Genomic DNA, 16,376 nt, shown 5'->3' with positions numbered 1-16,376 from the left:
ATGGAGCACCTCTCCCAGTCTCCAGGTTTAGGACTGGAAGGGCGAGAGGAGGAGCTGTGACGGCTGGCCATGTTGGAATGGACCTTTGCTGGAGGCGCTCTGATGATTACTCGCGGAGAGGAGAAGGTGTGGTTTGGATCTAAGTCCCCATCCCATTAAATAGGCGGCTCGTTTATGCAGCTAGGGGTGTGAATGTAAAAATACCCTGACTTTTCGCATTCGTTTGATATGTGGAAGACGGCCATTATTGGGCGTGGAAGCCAAGGTGCGCTACATTACGAAATCGGACATTATTCAGCAGGTACACGGAATTTTGAGAAGAACCCGCCTTGTAATGTCGAAGACAATCTGCGCGCCGGACTCGTTGTCATGGAAGCCTGGTTCGGGGGCTACTGAGGGAGTCCTGGATTAGGGGGTGTTCGGGTAGCCGGACTATACCTTCAGCCGGACTCCGGGACTATGAAGATACAAGATTGAAGACTTCGTCCCGTGTCCGGATGGGACTTTCCTTGGCGTGGAAGGCAAGCTTGGCGATGCGGATATTCAAGATCTCCTACCATTTTAACCGACTTTGTGTAACCCTAACCCTCTCCGGTGTCTATATAAATCGGAGGGTTTTAGTCCGTAGGACAACTTCATCATACAACAATCATACCATAGGCTAGCTTCTAGGGTTTAGCCTCCTTGATCACATGGTAGATCTACTCTTGTACTACCCATATCATCAATATTAATCGAGCAGGACGTAGGGTTTTACCTCCATCAAGAGGGCCCGAACCTAGGTAAAACATTGTGTCCCTTGTCTCCTGTTACCATCCGCCTAGACACATAGTTCGGGACCCCCTACCCGAGATCCGCCGGTTTTGACACCGACAGCGAGGCAGGCTCGACGGCTGGCCGGAGCAAGCACGGACAGTAGGGGCCAGGGGAGCAGGGGTGTGCGCGCGCGTCGGCGTGGTCACCGGGTGGCACGGCGGACGAGGCATAGGGGGGAGAGGCGACGACGTGAGGCAAGGGTGGGCGCAGAAACAGGTAGAGCATCGCCGTCGGGCATGGGCGCACGCACGGGCTGCGACCGATGCGGGTCGATCGGCAACAGCGAGCGGCGAGCAGCACGGGGCGCAGCTGCAGTAGGGCGTAGCGGCAACAGTAGCAGTAGGGGACGGAGGAAGCGCTGGGAGCAGCGAGGACAAGCGGGGAGGGGGAAGAGCAGAGGCGGGCGGGAGAGTGGTCCGACGCGGCAGAGGAGCGGCGTGGGCATGTGCTTGCGAGCAAGGGAGTCAGGGCGTGGGCGCGGACGACAGTGGACGGCGGACGACAACGGACAACAATGGCGGCCGGAGCAACCAAAAGCTAAAAACGACGCCGGAGCTCAAAATCAAGCTCAAGCTAAGGGGTAAACGACATGGTTGCTCACATCGGGGTGTTGCCATGCTCGAAGTGACACGAGGAGGCCGGAGTCGAGGGGATCAACGGGAAGAAGCTTTGGTGGCCGCGACGGGGAAACTGGTCGATGCCGTCGATGTGGGGCAACCCCGGTCGAACGGGCGCGCGGGGTCGATGAGGTAGAGCTCCACGGAGCTCCAGGACACGTTCCGAGGACGCGGGGACGACCGTTCGACACGGTGATGGCAGCGGCGCGTCGACGACAAAGTTCGATTTGTGCGGGGAGGAAGAAACTTACGGGAGAAGGGGATCTGGGTGTGCTAGGGTTCAGTGGTGGGCCGGGGGGATAAGAAGGAAGGGAGATGGGCCGGCCTGTTGGGTCGGTTGGCCCAGGGGGGGTTCCTTTTCACTTTTTTTGTTAGTTTGTTTTTTGTTTTTGGTGTTTTCCTTTTTCTTTATTTTCTGTTTTAATTTTAGTTCCTCTTTTATTTTAGTTTTATAAACTATAAAAGTAGTCCCTACTTTAGTGTTAATAAGTAGGCGAATGCCACATAGGTTTGGGCAACTAAATAAAATAGTTTAATATTTTATTTATTGTAAAAGGCATTCAATAAATTGTTTTTGCTACTGTTTAAAACATTTTAGAGTATTTTACGCTTTTATAGAAGTGTGGTTTCTCCACCAAAATCACCTATGCAATATTTAGTTCCCTCTGAACATTTTAGTTTTATTATTTGAAAACTTTTATTGTTTGCTTGATTTTGAATTCAAATTTGAATTGGTTTCGAACTAACGCGAGATTAGCAACAGTAATCGTGGTGACTTGGCATCATTAGTAGAGAGTTACTGTAGCTTAATTATCCGGGCGTCACAATTCTCGTCCACTACAAGAAATCTCGTCCTGAGATTACAGAGGTGAAGTAAAGGGGCAAGAATTGGTTACGAAATTCTAGCGAGTGTTCTTGGTCTTGGTTGCTCTTCTCAATGAGGTCGATCCACCATGTTGATGTCTTCATTCCTCTGTTTCAGGCCATTATGATGAAGTCATCATCCTTTCTTCGGAAACTCCATCGTAATTGCGAAAGAATAAAGGGGGAGCATTCCGGGAGAATGGAACTCTACAAGGTGGCTATCTTGGTTTATAACTCAGGGAATGTGGTAGAAAGTAACTCTCGAATGGAAACTTAAGACAATATCGAGAGAAAAGTAAGTAGGTAGCATGAGAAGTTTCGAGCGGGTAGGCAATCGTTCGATGCCTGAAACAAAGTGTGAAAGGGGTCTAGAGCAACGAGAATAAGTATTGCGTCTGATACCAGAATAGATCACTTGGTAGGTGGCCCGTGAATTACATAAGAAGTCAGCGCGAGGAATAACTTTGACATCAGGGTGTACAAGAGAGTCAGGTTTTGATCCTGTGGAACTGTGGGTTATGGGCCCACCATGTGGGTTAAAAGTGGGAAGGGGGATGATGTATTGCATGATCACGTAAGCAAGGCATGTCAGAGGATAGACTATCGATTATGTCAGCAACAACCATTGGTACGAAGGGCGAGGGACGAAGAGAACCATTTTCCTGCTCGTTGAACGAGGCAGACCAATAGGCAAAGTTCTCATCCATCGGTGGTTACCGGAATGTCATCAACAAAAGAAACAGGGTCTTACTGACAGAGTGGTACAACGAGGTGTTTACATAAGCAGGAAAATATTATTTCTTAAATAATATAGATCTCAATAAGGTTTAAACAAACCAATGGAAAGGAAAAGTGATTATCAGGTTTAAACAGAACAATGGAAAGGAAAATGTGTATACACACATATTTCAGGGATATATCCTTCCCAAGGACAAGCAGAGCATGATATCCATGACAGGATATAACTTAGAAAACCCTTTAGGAAAGGAGAGATAATTTTCATGACATTACCCATACAACGGTGTTTGGATAATTGATAAAGAAAAGTTTAGCATTGTGGTTCAAATGTTCTTATTGAAATTGGAGTACCACAGACATGCTTCGAGATAGGATTGACATGGTCTTCAAGCAAAGATCGAACTTGGATACACAAAGGATTCATCAGGAACAACATATAGAATAAGTCTTACAATTTCCTCATGGAAGAATGGTTAACCTTGCTAAATAGGAAACTGATAACAATAGGTCCTCCGGCCTGGTGTGCTAGGCATGACATCACCTTACCGATATATAAGGACCAATGTTATAACTCTTGCAAATATGTCCCAACCATCATATCTGACCGAGATTCAGATCTGATTGGTGTCAGGATACCTCAGACTCAGGATGTCTGAGAAGAAAAGGTGCAGCACAAATTGACGAGATGACAATTGTAAGATTCTCGGGAAATGAACTATGGAAGCAAGTTCCAAGTAAGGAGGTGGCTGATGAACTCAGCGATAATGAATCGAGATTTCCAAAAGATGGATTCCCACCAGTATTCGAACAAGGAGATAACATTTGTCAGATCAAATGATATAAAGAGGTATGCTCGAGGAAAACATACACAGTTAATCATTGATTGAAAGGTGCACCCGAAATATGGGCTTAGGTAGCATGATCAATGTTTAGAATGGTGATTCAATAACCAACACACCAAGAATGAAACTATCATTCATTATCTTACAAGCAATAAGGTTGCTAGTAATTTTGAATTTTACACATCACAGTTCAATCGTCGATATTCCGGTTGGAAACAACACGGGGACCAAGAGATGAATGTAGATGGAGGGATGTATCACTTGTATCAAGAACTCTCAAGAGGTGGTGAAATTCCCACGACATTATTGACATAAAAGGTGGTAATATTCCAAGGTAAAGAAGAACAAATGCTGGATAGCAAAGAACTCAAGGTATAACACAAAACACGATCAAGTTTATGTTGGAGGGATGGCAATAAAGTGGCCGATGATAACACAATTCATCGAGGGCAAGGATGGTATTCCTCATCACGAATTCGATTGATATCCTGGAAGATTTCAGAATGTTGATGATGATCACGACACAATTGTCGAGATATTTCAGGAAGATGTAATCGATCGGCGATGACATCAAGTCAAAGGAATGATGAAGCGAAAGGTTATTGGAACCATTGGTACGACACAAAATCAAAATCAAGCTTGCTGTTCAAGAAGAAATGATATGTTGAGGAAAAGTCGACGTAAGCTTAGCTCATTGCCGAAAATTGTGCTCCGGGAAGAAGGACCAGGTAGCACATTTATAATTTAGCACGATAATGATATAGTCGATCAGGCTAGGAGTGACGTGATGGAGTATTAAACGTCTCAACAACAAAGTGCTAGGAGTATTGAATCACAGTGTTGATTCGATTCACTAATCCATTTTCTCGGTTGACGACAACCCAGAACCCGTGGAGGGACTATTATGGGGAAAGCTACTACTTCATTAGAAATTCATAACATGTAGTGCAATGGGGTGAAATCCTTGAGATACCAGGGGGTAATACTCGAAGGTAGATCAAACTAGAGGTTGGGCAGGCGTACTGATCTGAGAAGCCAAGTATTTTACTCGTACGAGAAATGGGATCAAAGAAAGACAATATGGTCGAAACCACGATTACAAAGGATCAATTCACAGACACCAGATGATATTATATCAAGGAAAGAGTTATTATTACAAGAAGCTTCCATGATAGGATCTACATCGTGTCCATGGGCATGAACACAAGTTCAAGGTCGACTCCCACTTCTTCAATGTATAACCTTCCATTCACCTCTCGCTTTTCGAAAATGGCATTAGTTGTTGAAAGTTTTACCTGGTGCAGTACGAGATAAGTATGACCCGTGAAATCTTTCGGGTTTGCACAGATTAGGCAAGGCATTGGTTCAACCCATCGGGTATCTTAGGAACATATACTACAAGGTTCAGAAGTAGATAATTCAAGCTCGAAAGCAGAGCATCGTTGGCCATATCAGAGAATATGATTTACCAATGGCATTATGTATCAGGGAAGAACTTCTTGAGGTTTTTGTATACAAAGGACACTGTTGGATGATAATTCAACAAAGGATCTGACGGTCCACAACGGAGCTGATGTGAGCATCGGCACACAATCAGAAGAAGGAACAATGCAAAGGCATTGGAGTATAGAAACAACTGACTAACTCAAAGCTCAAATGTAAAGGGGTTATCATTTCCAAATCAAGGGATCAGAAGCCAACAATCTGATTAAGAATGGATAAGCTGAATAGGCATTAGAGGTACAATCGACATCAATTTGATTGGTAGATATCCAACTCATGTTTTAAAATGATGTATAAGCCGGAAGGATGAATTCTAAGATCTGGTTGAGGATTGCGAGCATTCGCAACATATTGAATCAATAGGTTTAGAATGAGAATCACAAAGGATTTTAATGAATATTGCTAGACAAATGGAATTAACCAGAATGCAAGTATGTAAGATTTCCAAGAGTAATAGGCTGTAGAGGATTTTCAAAAGGTCAAATAGTATTCCGAAGAATTTTGTGAAACACATTAACAACCAGGGAGAAACAAATCCTCGGTATGTGTGACGATTAAGTTGTAGGTGTATTCAGGTGACAAGGAACTGCAAGGCAGCACGCACAAGGATTCTTGGAACAACAACGAGTATTTCGGGGTATCTTGTAATAACAAGAGCAACTGGGGACTAGTGTAAGAATGGCAAGTGCATGTAGTTATCTATAGGGGTGACGGTGGAAGGGGATTGCAAATGCAATGAGCAAAAGTTCTCGGGATAACATCGGAGAGTATCTTCGGAATCCTTCGGTGCACCAAGCAATCATCTGGAGTGAGGGGCTCTCCGGGAGGAAGTAATTACGAGAACCTAGAGTCGGAGTTAGTAAAATCATTTAACCTGAATAGAAGAGAGATCAGAGTCCCAGAGCATAGATGAGAAATAAAAGATCCTAATACCACCCAATGGCAACGTGGGCCCGTGGGGCGCACAGCCATGCTAGTAAAACAGTTTTCATCGGCTAGACTCAACTTCGGCCAAGGAGTGTGGAAGGGGGATTCCTACAGGCAGTCGGCTCTGATACCAACTTGTGACGCCCCCGATTTGGTCGTACACTAATCATGCACGCAAATGTGTACGACCAAGATCAGGAACTCACGGGAAGATATCACAACACAACTCTAGACACAAAATAAAATAATGCAAGCTTTATATTACAAGCCAGGAGCCTCGAAGGCTCGAATACAAATGCTCGAAGTCACAAGAGTCAGCGGAAGCAACAATATCTGAGTACAGACATAAGTTAAACAAGTTTGCCTTAAGAAGGCTAGCACAAAAGTAGCAATGATCGAAAAGGCAAGGCCTCCTGCCTGGGACCTCCTAACTACTCCTCGAAGCCGAACTCCATGTAGAATCATCCTCGGGATCCTCTGGCTCCTGGACTCCATCATATGATCGCAATAACCGGGAAAGGGGAAAAAGAAGTAGCAAAGCAACCGTGAGTACTCATCTGAAGTACTCGCAAGCAAGGATCTACACTACATATGCATTGGTATCAATGAAATGGGTAGTATATGTGGACTGAACTACAGAATGCCGGAATAAGGGGGGGATAGCTAGTCTTTCAAAGACTACACTTCTGGCAGCCTCCATCTTGAAGCAGTAGAAGAGAGTAGATGTAAGTTAACCAAGTATCAGCGTATAGCATAATCCTACCCGGCGATCCTCTCCTCGTCGCCCTGTTAAAGAGCGATCACCGGGTTGTATCTGGCACTTGAAAGGGTGTGTTTTATTAAGTATCCGGTTCTAGTTGTCATAAGGTCAAGGTACAACTCCGAGTCGATGTTTTGATGCTACTCCTCGTCTTGTATCCAACAAGCTTGAGTTTGCTCAATTCGGAGCTCATATGCAGAAGTTATGGCAGTTCTGGCTTTCCGTGGAGTTTACTTGCTTTCGTGGAAGTGGCTTAAGGTTGGCGCGAGCGGTAGTACCGCTGGGCCAGAGCGGCAGTACCGCTTATCGCCACAAGTGGTAGTACCGCTGTCCCACAGCGGTAGTACCGCCCATGGCCATAAGCGGTAGTACGGCTCTGGTTCCGCGCTGGTACCGCCTCGACTCGAGACATGGTTTTCTTGTGTCGGGTTCAGCGGCAGTAGGAGCAGTCGTAGGAGCGGTAGTACCGCTCATGTGCAGTAGTACCACGGCTACCACCACCCCTAGTGCCGCTCAATGGCCCTCCTCTCTGTTCCTTCTCCTTGTGCTCGTGGTAGGCGTTGTGCGTAGTCCCAGCGGTATCGTGTCCATGGGCATGAACACAAGTTCAAGGTCGACTCCCACTTCTTCAATGTATAACCTTCCATTCACCTCTCGCTTTTCGAAAATGGCATTAGTTGTTGAAAGTTTTACCTAGTGCAGTACGAGATAAGTATGACCCGTGAAATCTTTTGGGTTTGCACAGATTAGGCAAGGCATTGGTTCAACCCATCGAGTATCTTAGGAACATATACTACAAGGTTCAGAAGTAGATAATTCAAGCTCGAAAGCAGAGCATCGTTGGCCATATCAGAGAATAGGATTTACCAATGGCATTATGTATCAGGGAAGAACTTCTTGAGGTTTTTGTACACAAAGGACACTGTTGGATGATAATTCAACAAAGGATCTGACGGTCCACAACGGAGCTGATGTGAGCATCAGCACACAATCAGAAGAAGGAACAATGCAAAGGCATTGGAGTATAGAAACAACTGACTAACTCAAAGCTCAAATGTAAAGGGATTATCATTTCCAAATCAAGGGATCAGAAGCCAACAATCTGATTAAGAATGGATAAGCTGAATAGGCATTAGAGGTACAATCGACGTCAATTTGATTGGTCGATATCCAACTCATGTTTTAAAATGATGTATAAGCCGGAAGGGTGAATTCTAAGATTTGGTTGAGGATTGCGAGCATTCGCAACATATTGAATCAACAGGTTTAGAATGAGAATCACAAAGGATTTTAATGAATATTGCTAGACAAATGGAATTAACCAGAATGCAAGTATGTAAGATTTCCAAGAGCAATAGGCTGTAGAGGATTTTCGAAAGGTCGAATAGTATTCCGAAGAATTTTGTGAAACACATTAACAACCGGGGAGAAACAAATCCTCGGTATGTGTGACGATTAAGTTGTAGGTGTATTCAGATGACAAGGAACTGCAAGGCAGCAGGCACAAGGATTCTTGGAACAACGACGAGTATTTCGGGGTAGCTTGTAATAACAAGAGCAACTGGGGACTAGTGTAAGAATGGCAAGTGCATGTAGTTATCTATAGGGGTGACGGTGGAAGGGGATTGCAAATGCAATGAGCAAAAGTTCTCGGGATAACATCGGAGAGTATCTTCGGAATCCTTCGGTGCACCAAGCAATCATCTGGAGTGAGGGGCTCTCCGGGAGGAAGTAATTATGAGAACCTAGAGTCGGAGTTAGTAAAATCATTTAACCTGAATAGAAGAGAGATCAGAGTCCCAGAGCATAGATGAGAAATAAAAGATCCTAATACCACCCAATGGCGACGTGGGCCCGTGGGGCGCACAGCCATGCTAGTAAAACAGTTTTCATCGGCTAGACTCAACTTCGGCCAAGGAGTGTGGAAGGGGGATTCCTACAGGCAGTTGGCTCTGATACCAACTTGTGACGCCCCCGATTTGGTCGTACACTAATCATGCACGCAAATGTGTACGACCAAGATCAGGAACTCACGGAAAGATATCACAGCACAACTCTGGACACAAAATAAAATAATACAAGCTTTATATTACAAGCCAGGGGCCTCGAAGGCTCGAATACAAATGCTCGAAGGCACAAGAGTCAGCGGAAGCAACAATATCTGAGTACAGACATAAGTTAAACAAGTTTGCCTTAAGAAGGCTAGCACAAAAGTAGCAATGATCGAAAAGGCAAGGCCTCCTGCCTGGGACCTCCTAACTACTCCTCGAAGCCGAACTCCATGTAGAATCATCCTCGGGATCCTCTGGCTCCTGGACTCCATCATATGATTGCAATAACCGGGAAAGGGGAAAAAGAAGTAGCAAAGCAACCGTGAGTACTCATCCGAAGTACTCGCAAGCAAGGATTTACACTACATATGCATTGGTATCAATGAAATGGGTAGTATATGTGGACTGAACTACAGAATGCCAGAATAAGAGGGGGATAGCTAGTCTTTCGAAGACTACACTTCTGGCAGCCTCCATCTTGAAGCAGTAGAAGAGAGTAGAGGTAAGTTAACCAAGTATCAGCGTATAGCATAATCCTACCCGGCGATCCTCTCCTCGTCGCCCTGTTAAAGAGCGATCACTGGGTTGTATCTGGCACTTGAAAGGGTGTGTTTTATTAAGTATCTGGTTCTAGTTGTCATAAGGTCAAGGTACAACTCCGGGTCGATGTTTTGATTCTACTCGTCGTCTTGTATACAACAAGCTTGAGTTTGCTCAATTCGGAGCTCATATGCAGAAGTTATGGCAGTTCTGGCTTTCCGTGGAGTTTACTTGCTTTCGTGGAAGTGGCTTAAGGTTGGCGCCGGCGGTAGTACCGCTGGGCCGGAGTGGCAGTACCGCTTATCGCCACAAGCGGTAGTACCGCTGTCCCACAGCGATAGTACCGCCCATGGCCATAAGCGGTAGTACGGCTCTGGTTCCGTGCTGGTACCGCCTCGACTCAAGACGTGGTTTTCTCGTGTCGGGTTCAGCGGCAGTAGGAGCAGCCGTAGGAGCGGTAGTACCGCTCATGTGCAGTAGTACCGCGGCTACCACCACCCCTAGTGCCGCTCAATGGCCCTCCTCTCTGTTCCTTCTCCTTGTGCTCATGGTAGGCGTTGTGCGTGGTCCCAGCGGTAGTACCACTGGGCCGGAGCGGCAGTACCGCTTATCGCCACAAGCGGTAGTACCGCTGTCCCAAGTGGCAGTACCGCTGCGGCCAACGGTAGTACTGCTGGCTCCAGCGGTAGTGCCGCTCATACGGCTCCGCCACGCACTCTGTTTCGCTCCGCTCTCTGTGTTCTACCTCCCGGGCGGTAGTACCGCTCATGAGCGGACTGAGCACATAACGGTTGGATTCGGGAGCTCCTATAAAAGGGGGTCTTCTTCCCCATTCAACCTTATCCTTAGAGCTCGTGTTCTTCCCCCATTGTTGACCTTCTTCGAGCTTGCTAACTCTCAATCCCTCCATGGATTCTTGATAGTTTTTGAGGGAAAAGAGAGAGGAGATCTAGATCCACATTTCCACCAATCACTTTCTCCTCTATGTGAGGGGAACCCCTTGAATCTAGATCTTGGAGTTCTTTGTGTTCTCTTTCTTGTTCTTCCTCTCATTTTCCTCCCTAGCATTAGTTGTTTCGGTGGGATTTGAGAGAGAAGGACTTGGGCACTCCGTGTGCCCTTGCCATTGCATTTGGTGCATCGGTTTGAGTTCTCCATGGTGATACGTGGACGTTACAAGTTGAGAAGCTTATTACTCTTGGGTGTTTGGACACCCTAGAGCTTGTTCCTCTTGGGTGCCTTGGCGCCCTAGACGGTTGGTGGTGTTCGGAGCTCAACCATTGTGGTGTAAAGCTCCGGGCAAGCGTCGAGGTCTCCAATTAGGTTGTGGAGATCGCCCCAAGCAATTTGACGGGTTTCGGTGACCGCCCCCAAGGGTTGCCAAAGTGTACGGGTTCGGTGACAGCCCCAAGGGTTGCCATTTGTGCGGGTTCGGTGACCGTCCTCAAGGGTCCCTTAGTGGAATCACGGCATCTTGCATTGTGCGAGGGCGTGAGGAGATTACGGTGGCCCTAGTGGCTTCTTGGGGAGCATTGTGCCTCCACACCACTCCAAACGGAGATTAGCATCCGCAAGGGTGTGAACTTCGGGATACATCGTCGTCTTCGCGTGCCTCGGTTATCTCTTACCCGAGCCCTTTACTTATGCACTTTACTTTGTGATAGCCATATTGTTTCTTGTCATATATCTTGCTATCACCTAGTAGTTTATCTTGCTTAGCATAAGCTGTTGGTGCACATAGGTGAGCCTAGTTGTTTTAGGTTTTGTGCTTGGCAAATTAACCACTAGGTTTATTCCGCATTTGTTCAAGCCTAAACTGTAATTATTTTAAAGCGCCTATTCACCGCCCCCCTCTAGGCGACATCCACGATCTTTCAGACGGAGGAAGCGTTGGGAGCAGCGAGGACAAGCGGGACGCGACGAGGAGGGGGAAGAGCAGAGGCGGGCGGGAGAGTGGACCGACGCGGCAGAGGAGTGGCGTGGGCATGTGCTTGCGAGAAAGTGAGCCAGGGGCGTGGGCACGGACGATAGTGGACGGCGGACGACAACGGACAACAACGGCGGCCGGAGCAACCAAAAACTAAAAACGACGCCGGAGCTCGAAATCAAGCTCAAGCTAAGGAGTAAACGACATGGTTGCTCACATCGGGGTGTTGTCGTGCTTGAAGTGACACGAGGAGGCCGGAGTCTAGGGGATCGACGGGAAGAAGCTTTGGTGGCCGCGGCGGGGTAACTGGTCAATGTCGTCGATGTGGGGCAACCCCGGTCGAATGGGCGCGCGGGGTCGATGAGGTAGAGCTCCACGGAGCTCCAGGACAAATTCCGAGGACGTGGGGACAGCGTTGGACACGGCGATGGCAGCGGCGCGTCGACGACAACGTTCGGTTTGTGCGGGGAGGAAGAAACTTACAAGAGAAGAGGATCTGGGTGTGCTAGGGTTCAATGGTGGACCGGGGGGATAAGAAGGAAGGGAGATGGGTCGGCCTGTTGGGTCAGTTGGCCGGGGGGGTTCCTTTTCACTTTTTTTGTTAGTTTTAATTTTAATTTTTGGTCTTTTCCTTTTTCTTTATTTTCTGTTTTAATTTTAGTTCCTCTTTTATTTTAGTTTTATAAACTATAAAAGTAGTCCCTACTTTAGTGTTAATAAATAGGCTAATGTCACATAGGTTTGGGAAACTAAATAAAATAGTTTAATATTTTATTTATTGTAAAAGGCATTCAACAAATTGTTTTTGCTACTGTTTAAAATATTTTAGAGTATTTTACACTTTTATAGAAGTGTGGTTTCTCCACCAAAATCACCTATGCAATATTTGGTTCCCTCCGAACATTTTAGTTTTATTATATGAAAACTTTTATTGTTTGCTTCATTTTGAATTCGAATTTGAATCGGTTTCGAACTAAAGCAAGATTAGCAACAGTAATCGTGGTGACTTGGCATCATTAGTAGAGAGTTACTGTAGCTTAATTATCCGGGCGTTACAGTAACGCCTTAGGTAAGATGATATGATGTAGAGGGATAAACTCAAGCAATATGATATAAACCCCATCTTTTTATCCTCGATGGCAACAATACAATATGCGTCGTTTCCCTTTCTGTCACTGGGATCGAGCACCGCAAAATTGAACCCAAAGCTAAGCACTTATCCCATTGCAAGAAAGATCAATCTAGTAGGCCAAACCAAACTGATAATTCGAAGAGACTTGCAAAGATAACCAATCATGCATAAAAGATTTCAGAGAAGAATCAAATATTGTTCATAGATAGACTTGATCATAAACCCACAATTCATCGGATCTCGACAAACACACCGCAAAAAGAGTTACATCAAATAGATCTCCAAGAAGATCGAGGAGAACTTTATATTGAGATCCAAAGAGAGAGAAGAAGCCATCTAGCTACTAGCTATGGACCCGGAGGTCTGAAGTAAACTACTCACACATCATCGGAGGGGCCATGGAATTGATGTAGAGGCCCTCCATGATCAATGCCCCCTCCGGCGGAGCTCCGAAAAAGGCCCCAAGATGGGATATCTTGGGTACAGAAGGTTGCAGCGGTGGAAATAGGGTTTCGTGGTGCTCCTGGATGTTTTCGGGGTATGTGAACATATATAGGAAGAAGAAGTAGGTCGGTTGAGCCACAAGGGGGGAGGGCGTGCCTAGGGGGGTAGGTGCGCCCCCTGCCTCATGGACTCCTCGTCCGTTTCTTGATGTCCACTCCAAGTCCTCTGGATCACGTTTGTTCCAAAAATCACGCTCCCGAAGGTTTCATTCCATTTGGACTCCGTTTGATATTTCTTTTCTGCGAAACACTGAAATGGGCAAAAAAAAGCAATTTGCACTACGCCTTGGGTTAATAGGTTAGTCCCAAAAATAATATAAAAGTGTAAAATAAATCCCATTAACATCCAAAACAGATAATATAATAGCATGGAACAATCAAAAATTATAGATACGTTGGAGACGTATCACTTCTGCACCTCTAACCCTAGAGGGCAGACAGCCTTCTTTGCTTCGTACGTACTCTCGGACAATTCGTTGTCCTTTGGAAGCATATTCTTTATCATTACCAACAACTTTCCAAATCCCTTGTCAGATACACCATTCTTTGCCTTCCATTGCAGCAATTCCAGTGTGGTGCCCAACTTTTTCTTGTCAGCTTCGCAATTCGGGTACAACAATTTCTTGTGATCCTCTAACATGCTCTGCAACTTCTTCTTCTCCAAATCACTTGCGCAGTTTCTCTTTGCATCGGCAATGGCCCGACCTAGATCATCAGTGGGCTCATCTGATGCCTCTTCTTCAGCTTCTTCCCACATTGTCGGCTCAGCTTCTTCCCCCATTGTTGTATCATCGTATCAGGGAACCCATGGCCAGGATAGCTATCATCGTCCTCTTCTTCTTCATTGTCTTCCATCATAACCCCTCTTTCTCCGTGCTTGGTCCAAACATTATAGTGGGGCATGCAACGGGACTCAAACAGGTGGACGTGAATGGTTCTTGACTTAGAGTAATTGTGATCATTCTTACAGCCAGCACATGGACAAGGCATAAAACCATCCGCCCGCTTGTTTGCCTTAGCCGTAAGCAGAAAAGTTTGCACGCCATTAATGAAATCGGGAGAGCATCGGTCATCGTACATCCATTGTCGGCTCATCTTCATTACACAACACCGAAAAGACCAAATTAATACAAGTTCATACATAAAGTTCATACAACACTTAAATGCAACAAACAAATAACTTTCTAGCTAAAGCATTTAAATGCAACAACAAATGCGATCAAGATCGCAACTAAGGTAACAATTGATCCAACAACATAATGATACCAAGCCTCACTATGAATGGCATATTTTCTAATCTTTCTAATCTTCAAGCGCATTTTCTCCATCTTGATCTTGTGATCATCGACGATATCGGCAACATGCAACTCCAAGTCCATCTTCTCCCCCTCAATTCTTTTTAATTTTTCTTTTAAATATTCATTTTATCTTTCAACTAAATTTAACCTATCGACAATAGGGTCGGTTGGAATTTCCGGTTCACATACCTCCTACATAAAAATATCTATGTCAACTTGATGGGCACAATTTGTCATAAACACGAAATGCAACAAATAGTTTTAAAAGAGAATATACCACATCCGAATCATAACAAGGACGAGGGCCGACGGGGACGGATATCAAAACCATGGCACTATGTATAACAAACAACGTACGGGTAAGATAATTATACGAGTAACTATATATCCAAATCACACAAACATCAATTTTTTATATAAAAATTCATGAACAAGAAGCTCACCACAAGGTGGTGCCGGCGACGGGACGGTGCGGGCGATCGACGGTGGTTACGACGGAGATTTAGAAGGCACTAAGTAAACCACACCTACATATGCAAACTAAGTGTTATTTTGACCTCAAATTGCATATAAATCAAATACTATCACATATAATTCCTCCCAAATTACTAAAACCCACAAATTAATCATTATATAAACCATTGCAAGAGCTAATCTAGCAATGAGAGATGAAAGGACAAAGTTGCTAACCTTTTGTGATCATTTGAATGGATGGGGGACCTTCAAATCTTGACAAAATTTGGGCAAAATTTGTGATGAGCTCGAGAGGAAGGGAAGAACAGAGGAGAGGGTAAAGGGGGAAGAAGCGAGCTCGGGTGGACGAAGGGTTTATATAGGGCGACCTTTAGTACCGGTTCGTGGCACGAACCGGTACTAAAGGTGCTGGTGGGGCCCCATACTGGCAATATCCTGCCACCACTCTCATTAGTATCAGTTCGTGGCACGAACCGATGCTAAAAGTTCGGTAAGAATCGGTACTAATGAGAACGGCCCGGCTAGCCGTTGGAACCGGCACTAATGGACACATTAGTGCCGGCTCAAATTCAAACCGACACTAATGAGCTGAACATTTGACCCTTTTTCTGCCAGTGGTAGAAGGGTGGATTATGACTTGGCTAGGGTCCGGTCCTGATGATGTTTTGGAGATAGTCCATAATGATTGTAAAGACATTGTGATTGAGTAATACAAGTATTTCTCCCACAAAAAAGAAGAAGCCTAGGTGTAGCTCTACCTTCAATACTAAATGCACGTACGCGAAACAGATGGTTCCAAGTGTTATAGGAACATCACCTACCAATCAGGTTTTCATGGTAGAGATGTGGTGGTCGATACATACAAATACTTACCTAAATACATGTGCATCGGTTGGCATGAAAACCTGATTGGTAGTTTTGAATTCACTAGGCACTGGCTAGAAAACTTCACTATTACTATAAGGCAAGGCATAAAATTTATAGTTTTGAATTCAGCCCAGAGGTGTTACCACCAAAGCATGTGGCGGTAGACACTTGCCACATCATCTTTGACAGCCAGCATTGACCAGAAGTTTACCGTTGTCGGCCATGGCGGTAGCCCATATATTCTACTGTCGGCACGTACGGCAGTAGCAAAAGGGCCAGATTTGAAAAACTTGCAAACATGTATCAAATCATGCTAAACTTCTGTCAAATGGTCAAAATAATGATTATGTCCACACTCAACAACATGTGTTTTTCTTATAGTATGTTTACCGCTTCGACGCTATATGTCATGGAGTATTGTCCTCGTCAAGCATTACTCTTGATGTCTCGACCAAATTTATGCTTTTTCTTTCCACTACACTATTTTGGTTTGTTCTGTAAGTTTTCGAGAACCACT

The sequence above is a fragment of the Triticum urartu genome, chromosome 5A (assembly GCF_056163025.1).
Source record: "Triticum urartu cultivar PI428250 chromosome 5A, HENAU_Tu73, whole genome shotgun sequence".
Taxonomy (NCBI): Eukaryota; Viridiplantae; Streptophyta; class Magnoliopsida; order Poales; family Poaceae; genus Triticum; species Triticum urartu.
This window is presented reverse-complemented; position numbering follows the sequence as displayed.